Consider the following 11,925-nt stretch of genomic DNA (forward strand, 5'->3'; position numbering starts at 1 on the left):
GAAAATTCGTCAACAAGACTTTAAAGAGACAACTGTTCCCGTTTTGATTAAATCCACCGTTACTTTTCACAGCCTGCCTATATGAGGACAATCTATAAGCAATTTATTTTTCTATTTACTTTTTCCTCCTCTATTGTCTATTAAGTGAATCCAAGAGGAAAAAATCAAAGCAATAGCTGAACATGCCAGTCAATGTCGTAACAAGTTCATTAACATTCTTCTAATTGAACAGCTCTCTGAGCTATAATCAATTGCATTATTAGGTATTGTTGCTGGAACAAATTGAATGTTACCAGTTAAAGTATCATGTTCTAGCCAGTGTTTAGATGACAATGAAAGTTTCATTCCACCAAATTGATCCCTTCTATGGTTTGCGCGAAGCTGTCATTCTCTAGTGGGATGTTTGAAGGTTTGCCGCCACTAAGCAATTGTTTCGCCGTCTTACTACAGAAACAAGCAACTTACCTCCATCAATCACCACATAAACGGAATGCAGCGCATAAGTAAACATAGCTTTAGTGGGCTACAGTTCACTTAATTCGGCATCAAATGCGTTTACACATTAAAATCATGTAATTATTACATCATAATAATCCTATGCACGATTTTAACCCCTGATGGGACCTTTCAGGCCAATGGCAAATAGGGAATGTGCAGGTGCACGTTATTTTGTTATCCACTTGTAGACTATTGAAAAAGTAAGACATGTTTTAAGCAATACAACTCGATAACCACTACATATGAACATGGCCACTTCAGTCGTCCCTTTTCATTTACATATGTAACCTCTTCTACATTTAAAGGACGACTGTTACCGGCTAAGAGCTTTTGCGTGTCGGTTACCAATTTTGACCAACGAAATGAGCAGATAGATATTTGTAGAAACATCTAGGTCTACTAAATAGCTTTGAATCGCAGACTGTTCCTTTATGGTCTCCAGACTCCAATTAGAGTTAACAGTAATTCAGCTGCTTTATCAAGACACGTGCTGTTGATTTTCAATTCCGAATTACACGAAGACAAATCGCACAACCGCGATGTCAACCGATACTCATTCTTTGACTTGGAGATTGCTCTGCGTTCTTTTTCTGACCACTCTATACCTAAGCAGTTGAGTTTTTCCCATCTAGTTCTCAGAGTTGTACTGAACAATCATGAGAGAAAAGAAAAAGAGCATTTTCACGCCGGATTAGGGTATGGCGCGTTTGTATTCAGAACAAGTCAATGGCCTTTGCCTGTTGGCACATGTAACATCCACGACTGTGCTGCTTGTTGGCAATCATAGACAATTCCGTCAAAAGCACCTATGCCTTCCTGCCAAGTTTTTCTGGACCTTTTGGCTTTCAGCTACAGACACAGGGGATGGGCTAAATTGGTGAAAAAAAACATGGAAATGCATCTTATGCAGTATTATTTGGGCATAGTCAAGAGCCAAGTGTTCATAGTGTGTATACAATCATTAGAGGGGCTTCACATAGATACAGTAGTCGGATATTGTTGTAATTTATGCAATGCTACAAGAAAAATGTTGACAGCGCAGTGACATGACTGTTATAGATAACGTATATTCATTCTAGACTTTCTATTAGATCCCATCTGTTTTCACTGAAGCGGATCTATTTGCCCACCATCTGATTCCAGTGTTATATTAGTTTGCGATATTGTGCATAACATTGTATAACTTATGGCTAATTGTTCTCCTACTTGATGAATATATATTATAATAATATGTAATAATATGTAATGTGTAATTTTTGATTCCTCAATGACAAGCAAATATATTATGGATAACTGGACGGTATCTATTAAATTTTCTAGTAAAACATGGATTGTCCCCATACATAATTACACTTCCACTCCTTTTGTGATTATATTCGGCTATATATGGAGATAGACATAATATTCCATTGTTTTCAGTAAGCATTGCACATTTGCACATTTCCTAACTAAAGAAAAATATCTGTTTGCTTAGATTGCCAATTTACATCGATCAGTACTACATATTTATTTAAATACCGTCTAAATGTGCTAGAATGATGGATGTCATACTCTATAAGCTCACACTTAGCACAGCTATTAGGATACCATATGGCAGAAAGTGATCAGATTAGAACTGCCAAACTGGACAAATTACTTGTCTTTTACTAAGATTGTATAACATCTTCCATTCCTGCAGAAAAGAGAAGGGTAACAAGAAATTGTTATGTGAGTCAAAATTCAACATTAGATCATATTTTAGGAGCTCTGATATTAAAGGTTGCAGCTTTCAGTGGAATATGACATTTACAATTGTGCATTTCAAGATCATAATATCATACTTTTTATGCTGAAGCAGATTTTTCTCTGCCTGAATATACACTGTAATAAAACAGATGACATTCAAGTTTAATATGAAGTGTGGCCCCGTATTAATCTAAAACACACAATCAAACAGACATAATAAAACAGGAGGAAAACGTAATTGGGCTAGGGCACTTGAATGACACATCCATTGCAGTTTTAATCTAATGTGTAAATAAAACATTGTGCATGTGTGCACACGCATGCGCGCGAGCCTCTGCCCTCATGCGTGCACATCTGTGAACGCGCGACCATGCGCTCGCGTCGTGTAGGCACGCGCATGAGAGGATCCGAGAAAGCGTATCCATATTCTGTTTGCTTTCGATGCGCTTATTTTGTAAATAATATACCTATATGAATTTGGATGGACAATGAGCTGTGCTATCAGGAGAGAAGCTTGCTTTCCTTTTGTTGGCTTCTCATACCCAGTGGGAGTACATGATCAGAGCTCCTCCAGGAGCAGAAGGCACATTGATTTGGGCTCCTTCTGTCCACAGACTGGCCCTGCCTGACAAGACTGTTATAACAGTCGGAGAGGTCTATACAATCACTTCATTACCAAAGCTGTCAGTCAAGCGGGACGCTACCGGCCACATCCATGGCTGCGAGGAGCATTCCACTACTGGGCTCCACGCGTGATTGATCCATGCTGATGGCATTGCAAAATAATTACTGTGAATTTCCTGATGTGTGATTTTTATACCGAGTTCATGCTTCACAAAGGTAATCAGGAGATCAGAGGGGTCAGTGCCATTTCTTATTACCTGAAGTCCGAGCAAAAGGGTAGAATAACACAAAGCAGTGCTGGGAGGGAAGGAGGACGGGGGAGGAGGAGGGAGGAGGTGACGGGAGACAGGACGTTAAGGAGCGCCAAAGGGCCGCACGAGCGCCTCATCAAACCGCGCAAATGATTCCCTTCCAAGCCAACAAATGGCAGATTGATTTTGTCCACTGTGGGTTTAGTCAAATTTGAAACGATCCGGGGGTTATTACTGAGATCCGCCATCGCAAGTGACAGTCTGTCGGAGGCTAAATGGGGGATATAACTTATTTGTAATATGTTTCAGCTGCTGTCGACCGGAGTTAATCGGAAATGCAGTGAGCTCGGTTTTTAGATACCAGCCCGCAATCGTTGAATTTGGCTGCCGTGGGATGCTTACCACATAGCTCACCCCCCACTACCACACACACATAATTTGGCACGTGTTGTACAAGACAAATTGAAATTAAATTCCATCCAGAGTGTCGTGTCTCAAGAAAATGGTGCTTCTCTTTGTACAATCTGGCAAAAAAGCATTATTATACAGTGTTTGCTGATGGGATAATAAATGTTTAAAGAGCTGCTATCAGTGTATAGCGTTTTAGATCTCTATCACCTAAAGCATACACAGACTCCACTCTCGGAAAACATTAAAAAGACTCGATAATTTGCTATTATCCAAGGGAAAACACAGTCGCACTTTCTGTCCTTCCTTTATTACATATAAATAGGCCCTGTATGCATAGTTAGGGAGCAATATGTTGGTATTTTTATGTGGAGGATGGATGAAACGCTATCCAGGCCCAATTAATTGAATATATCATCTAGCAATGCACTGTAAAAATATTAATTCCTCCATAAAGATGAATTAATGTGAATTGTCTTCTGAAAACTTATTATATTTATTATATTTTCTATACTTGCACATTAAACTTTCTAATTAATGAGATTTGTATACAGAAGCCTTTCACAAAAGGGAGCACTCTCTAATTCAAGCTTGTGCTTTTTTCTTCAGCAGAGCTAATGATAATAGGACATACATTTTCATTAGCTCTGCTGCATACATCTTTTTGTGTACCTCCAATGGCTATATACTGTATACACTTTAATTAACTTTTATGTATCTTAGAAGCAAGACAACTTCTTTAATTTAATATGTGGATGAACGGATGCTTAATTAACCACAGTGTTAAATGAAAAATGTGTGACCACAAGTTATTGTTTGCTATTTTTTATTATTGTTATTATCAGTAGTGGTAATAGTAGTAGTATTGTTTGTTGTTGTTGTTGTTGTTGTTATAGTAGTAGCTGGCCTAGTAGTAGTTGTATCATCAAAGTCAAATTTTCCAAGTATAGTACCATTGGCCAGCTGAGTCATTACAAATATCATTAATGTGGATAGACTACCTTAGCCTCATCCACTGCATATCTAATATTCAATGAGATAGCGTTGGCCATTCCATGAACCATGCTGAATTTGTGAACAGAAAACGCGAAGGTGGACTGCGAGCCAAGCCTGACGTAGCATCGGCGCTTTTACGGAGCGTTCATATTTATGTGAAAAGCGTTCACCATCATTACCCTTCTCTGACGCGTGGCACATGACAACAGAGCGAAGACGATCTACAGAGCGACTGAGAGAGGAGGCACGCGGCTCTGATTTCTCAATCCCTGACAGCGCGTGCATTCTTCTCTAAAACACGCGTGCTGCATTCTTTAAAATACAAACAACACAATGTAAATTGTGAATCAAGCGAGTAAACAATGTACATATGGTTGCTGCACCTGAAGGGACCATCCATTCTCCTTGTGCTGCAAAGTGGAGAAACATGTCACTAATGAGCCCAGCAAAATGCAACTGTGAATAATGAAAGACAACACTGCATTTTGCAACAGAAAGAATAAAGGTGAAATAATCAACTAGCAAAGAGAAAAAGAAAGCGGGCGATGATTAAATGATCAAAAGCTGGCAGAGCGAATTCAATGTCACTGCCAGGCGCACTCATCTACCCACAAGTGAAAGTTAGGTTTCAAGCACAGTGTAATTATAGCTGGGGTTGTCAGTTTGACATTAATGCAGCCAGCAGAAATTCCCTAATTGGCCTCAGAGGAGAATGTGAACCAGAAAATATATTAACATTTTAAAAAAGCATATTTTGCCTAATCCTTTCACTTTCCAACAATATTTGAAGACCAAAATGCCCCAGGCATACGAATTTAAATGAGCAATTTTGTTTTTGAAGGAAACGGCCAATGAGACAGAAAATAGACTAAAGGGAAATCATTAGTGTATGAGAGATACTGACAGGCCTGCCTTGCTGACTGGCTGGCCTGTCACTTGGAGTCTGTGTTCTTCAGCGCCACGCTATGAGCTAAGTTGATAACATGAAAAGACCCATAAACGTGCAGCCAGAAGTCAAAGCCTATTATCTGGAAATTCAAATGCAGGGAAAAGAGGGCCCTCATCCTTTCTGTATAAAGAACCGGCCAGATCGAGAGCCCCGTAATAGGCCATTATCTGACATAACTGTGCTACGGTCTGCCAGAAAATATAGCGGAGGATCACAACATTGCTCAAAACCGGCAACAGCAACAAAATGCTTAAAGTTAGGCGATGTAATGTCACATGTGCCCCTGTTGATGTGATATGACCATATCAGGGAAATACAGCTAAGTGCAGTCAGGAGACGTTAGTCGAGTCCCCTGTGATGGAGCAGCTGAGGCAAGCGTTGCCCCTGGCATGTTCTTCAGGGCAAAAGCGCTAAGGCTGGAGAGACTTGCCCTTTTGAAACAAAACAGAGAGACGGGCCATGGAAACCACCCGACCACAGCAAAAAGGGGGCAGGTTGATATCTGCGGAAAAAAAAGTGAGAACAACAAAGATCTTGAGCACAAGGCGACTACAAAGGCCATTTGATATTCCCTTCAAGCTACAATGCTGGTCAGGGTGTTCGTAGGCAGCCCACAGTGTGAGTTTCTCTCCGTTAGTGTTGAGTGCGTTTGGAGTGCTGCGTCTGTGATTGGGATGGTGTACTTTGAACGGAGCGTTTAATCAGGCCTTTCTTAAACATTTGCTACAAAGTGACGGTCTATATGTTTCTGGCACCTACAGCCCTGGGCGAGAGATTGAGACAAAGACGATTTTGAACCGCCGATTTCAGGAATCCTAACTGTACCTGTCTAACTAAGTGTCAATCACTTTGACTAAGGGATGGCAGGACTCAGTGAAAGATCTAGGCCACTTCATTTCAAGTTTCTGATAGTAGGAAAACAGTTTAAAGTTTTCATCCAAATTTTAAAGAAATATTGATACACTGGGAAACATGAGTGGGTAACACATTTAAATGCTATCATTTTTACTGTACAAATACAGGGGTTATTTTTTCATGAGTGCATAATGACATAATTTGTCAACAGAAGCACGCATAAAAGCCAACACTGAGGGATATATCAACAGTTATTTAAATTAATTGATTGCTGGAGAAGCAATAGACAGTGATATACAATTGAAATGTTTAAATCATCAAAACCCCCCTTTCATTTTATCACTGAGACATATCGATCCATGAGACAAATTCATAACATATTTTGGTGCACAACATGTAATGACATGTAACATACATGGACAAGAATATAATGCCTGCCTTTCTTTGTCACACAGCAAGTTAATGCACGGAATCCTTCACTATGTATTATCGACTGCACTTCCTTTTCTGATGAGGGCCAGTGAGTGACTCTTCTGCTCATGAACCCCACTAAAACACTTGACCCTGAAGTGCTGAGCAAGGATCTACTTCCCCCTACCCAATCAAACCTCAGCCAGGTCACAGAGGTCAACACCTCCCAACTCTGCTTGGGGGCATGGTGAGACCCCTGTCTTTCAGAGGGGCCCTCCATGCTGACAAGGCCGAGTTCAATGTCTTGGTCAACAGAATCCCTTCAGTACTATACTCCCGAGGCAGGATTAGCGCAGCAGAAAAATAGTCTATCCAGTTGCCAGTTTCATTCAAAGATTTATTCATGTTTTGTTGATTTATTATTTATTCAGAGTAGACTCTGGTTTATCTCCAAATTCGTAACCAAGGACCATAAGTTATCCGTTTGCAGCTTGTAGGTTTCGGTAATGGCATTCCATACATAAAAGCCCAGTACCCCCGTAATATTAGTCTTGGTATGATTTCAGAAACTGACGTTACTTCAAAAGAATCACCAAATGGAAATAAAACAATATCAAATGATCCGGGAGATGATGGAAAGCATCTATCAATTAAAAAGACCTGAGATAAACAGAAAAGGCATATCTGCAAAGAAACCCTTTCTTAAGTGGATAAAAACAATGTGCTTTGTTGACAGGTGTTGTTAGGCCTGAAAATGTTGTTGTTCTTATTATCTCCATCTCAACCAGGAGCAGACACAAGGGAGGGTAGAGTTAGGCATTGCCTACCCTAGCGTCCATCTTGCCAAACCAGTCAGAGAATTAACATCATAACCTGCAGCCACTAGCAATAAATTACTTATCGTCCTGCAGGGTTCTCTACAGCCAAACACATAAGGTGCAAGAAATGTTAATGACTCAATACACAATTTTCATATGGCGTGTGCTTTATGAACCCTAAGTCCAAGAAATACATCAGCTCCATCGTCCTCTTCTGAAACTTTATAATAGCTTCCGAGCATGTCAAACCTATGTAGTGAATATACTGCAAACATTATTCATTTCATTATTTGTGGTACTCTCATTGGCAGTAAGCCTAGTATTGTCTTATTTTCTGATATGTAAAGATTGCTGGGAAATATGCACATATATGTTGTTGTACAATCAAGCAATGTCTACCTTCAGATGAGAGATGTAGGCTACTGGACTGATACTGCCTACTGCCTACTAGCAAGTGTCAGAGCTTGGGAGCTGAACTTGAAGGAGATTTCTGATAATTTTGCACAGCACATGCCTGGTTCGATGCCCTTCAAATGCATCTACTGAGTGAGTAGATTAAGTGCTTTTCAAGGTTTCCGGTTTCCAATGAGCCACCGTGTCATGGTGCCAGCCAGTTGTAATTATAATACAGTTGGGCCACCACCCATCTGTCTTTTTGATTTGTGTGAGCAAAGTTGCCATGCTAAACCTTGATCGCAAAATGTCACATATGGATAACCATAAACCACATACACATTTTCTTAAACTGAAAGCACCAGATAATTTTCAAGCTCCAAATAAGCTCCTATACTGTAATTAGGGAAGGTGAGCAGCTCAAAAACAAGCCATGGCTGAATCCTTTTTATCTTGAAAATTGCTTAGGCTACTATGGATAAGAAGTGGGTTGTATGGTGATTTCCTTTGTTATTATGCCCACATTATAGTAATTTTGTCGATTCATATGCAAATTTCATATGTGAATTTAACATAAAGTAACATATGTGCCTGTAGCCAAATATGTGTTGATATATTTTTCCCTTAGCCTATATAACAAACAAACTCACTATAACTAAGAAATAGAAATGTTGAAATTGATTCAATTGTCTTATTTTGGCTATTCAAAATTATTAAAATGGATTCAAAATAATTTTCATATTCCCGGGTAACATTGAAAAAGTTACTAGTTGCCTGGTGTGAAAATAGCCTTTTCTGTAAAATGCATTTTCTTTTTCTTAAATTTTTTTTCCTGATTTTTCCCTTTTTCTCCCAATTTGGTAGCCAATTGTACCCCGTCTGATTCAATTAGAGCTCGTATTAGATACACCGCCCATACCCCGTCCCTTGGCGGCCCGAAGGAGAACGACACGCCTTCTTCAAGCTGTCTCGTCTCATGCCTGTTGCCGTGATTCCGAGGCGCCCAAGGTGCTTTATTGTGCGGCAATCTACTAACCCTGCCAAGTCCCTCCCTCTGGAGCAGCGAGCCAATTATGCTGCTCCAGGTGAGCCGGCCAAACTTGCCTTTTGCAGGACCGAGAATCAAACCCCAGTCCCCGGTGTGCAACTGCAGCAAACTGCAACCGCAAGTCCGCTGCATCTTAGCCTGTTGCACCACCGCGGCTTACAAATGCATTTTCTGTTGACCAAATATATCTATAAAAGTAAATAATATCAGCTATAGAACATTTGAATGACAAGTTGAATTGTCGCTCCAAACTAGCGACTAAGGCTTGACTAAAAAAATCCTTAGTCAGGGGCAGGCCTAGTCACATGTCAACATGTGAAATTTTCACATGTTAAAATGACCACACTTGAAAAGAAAATAATTCACATTGAGTAATTTGCATCTTCACATTTCAAGTCACTGACTTTTTCAAATGAGGGGAAAATTGTTGTTCACGTTTGAAAAGAAAACATGTGACTTGAAGTAGTATAGGTTACCTTTTTCCACTCTCATGCATATTTCCCAAATGGGATTCTTTTTATAGTTCACATGTGTACTCCTCACATGTCGGGTGGTCACATGGTTTTTGAACACGTGATTGCGTGTAGGCCTTAGCAAACTGTATGTCTAGCTAGTTTGTATATTATTTGCTTAGTTGGCCATCTGTTCACATCTGTTTACCTTGACATTTGTTCCCAATGGCCTAAATTGTACAACCCAACCATGTCTACAATAAATTATTCAGGTGATCACTTTTTAAAATTCTTGGTATGTCAATCAATAAAGAGGGATAAGCATTTGGATTTCCATGCATTACAAGAGCTTATCCACTGATAGCATCTGTAGCCATTAGCTCCTCTTTCCACCCAGCTAGACACAGGTCACAATTAGGACAGGAGTAATTTGCATGTCTTATTGATGAGCCCCGTGTCTCTGTCTAATACTGAATTAGGATTTCCCTGGTTAAGAGTCGGGAGGTAGATGTCTAACGGAGTTAAAACTGCTGGGAGGCTCGTATCTGAGTCATCATCGCTGCCCTCTTTTATTGGAAAGAGAGAGAGAGAGAGAGAGAGAGAGAGAGAGACCAAACTTAAGGCCTTCTCGTTACAACTTCACCTGATGGGAACACAGAGCTCTGCCTGTACTTCTCATCAATACAGCCAGGCTTTTTGTCAGTAATTTGCAATAAGTGTCTGTGGCGTATCTGTAGGGACCTGAAAATCATTACTGGCTGCAGCTCTGCACTGGTCCTAATTGGAAGCATTGGGCCTTATCAGCTGAGGATTTTCCAGGACCTTTGACAGATACCAATACTAAAATCATTGTTCACTTGTCAATTTAAGAGACCGTTAAAACGGCTTATTTTTGCTTTAATTGGGACTTCCTCCATTTCCCTGTGAACCAGAATATAGGGGGAATAGTGTGTGTGTGTTTGTAAAATATTAACTTTCAGGCATAATGCTATGTGGGTCAATTTGGTATGTTAGGGCTATGACTAGGATACAAATAAAGACAGCAAGCATATGAGTTTAGTTTAAAATCCTTTGGATGCAGTTTCCTGGGACTTCATGATCGACATCAAATAAGACAGCATCCTTGCTGCAAAGCTCCCAATTAAGCAAAACTGCATCCACTTAAGATGTTTGCCTTGAGTGTGCTGAGGCCATAATCAATCACCCTGGCTAAACTGACCCTCTGAAAAAGCAGCTATAACATATTCATGGCTTGTGCACTCTCAGCGACCCTGAGCAGAACTTTTTAATAAACCATGGGAAACTTCAGCGTGTTGTGAGCAGGGTGGCTGCAATAGCTGGCAGATGCAGCAAAACTAATATGCGTAAACGCTTTACAGCGCTGATGATCTGCTCACAGCGACGCACGCTTCCCCCTAACGGGGGCTGAGAGGAAGGAGACGTCGCACGACAGCAAATGGGAGCAGAACGGTCCCGACACTGCCATTGAATAACAAATCACAGCTGATCATCTTTTCATAGGCTAATTGCACAGCGCGAGGCAGAAATGTACCTTTCTTCCAAACCTCACCGGATCATTCATAAATGAAGCATATAATGGCATCTCTCTCGTGTTACTCATCCTAAGTGAATAGAGCCATTGCTGCCTTTTTTAACTGAGGTTTAATTACAGCGTGATGCTTATAAACGAAACTGTTAAAAATATAAGGAGGCAAATGAGTGGTATCTATGAAAGAGAAAGCTTGTGTACACAGTGAAAAACAAAATCTAATTAAAGGAAAATGGTGAATAAAGAGGAGTTAAGTCAGCAGGGATATGAGCAATATGTGAAACGGTTTTGTGTGGTGATTTTCCGGTCCTCTCTCTGGGAGCTAATGTTCTGTTTGCCTGCTGTTTTATTCGCTGTCAAAAAGGATTTGATGCAAAAGCCATTTAAGCATGCGTACGACTCGTGGAGGGATTCATTTGACCTCATTATACCGCAATAAAGAAGAAATCCAGTTTGCTAAATATCACCGCGTCGCTCACACTTTGCATCCGATGATGCAGGGGAGTGTGCTAAAATATGATTTCAGATCAGTCTGCAGAAAAGAAAGAAACGGCACGCTGGAGAGCAGATAAAGGGTTAATCCTCACTAGCCATGAGGGGTTCTGACAAGCACAGGAAGGAAAAAAACAGATACGTGGAGCCCTGTTTAAGAGCAGAGCGAGTGAAGAAAAAAAGATTTATGCTTTTAATTAATGGCAATTAAACCATGCCTGTTGGGCTGGCCTATGGCAATTGTTCCCTGTAAAAAGGAGGCCGTGCTGGTGACAAGCATTTGAATCCACTAAGTTCTATCATGGGAGCTGACTCTGCAGGCATCAAACCAAACTAAATCAATAAAAGAATTAAACTTTTATAAATTGCATTTTGACAAGTATCAGATAGCGTTAAGCTTTGATATTATGAATTCCTCGGAGGTGATGCAAACAAGAAGCGCCGCAGTTAGAGAAC

This window comes from Conger conger, chromosome 4 (genome assembly GCF_963514075.1).
Source record: "Conger conger chromosome 4, fConCon1.1, whole genome shotgun sequence".
NCBI lineage: Eukaryota > Metazoa > Chordata > Actinopteri > Anguilliformes > Congridae > Conger > Conger conger.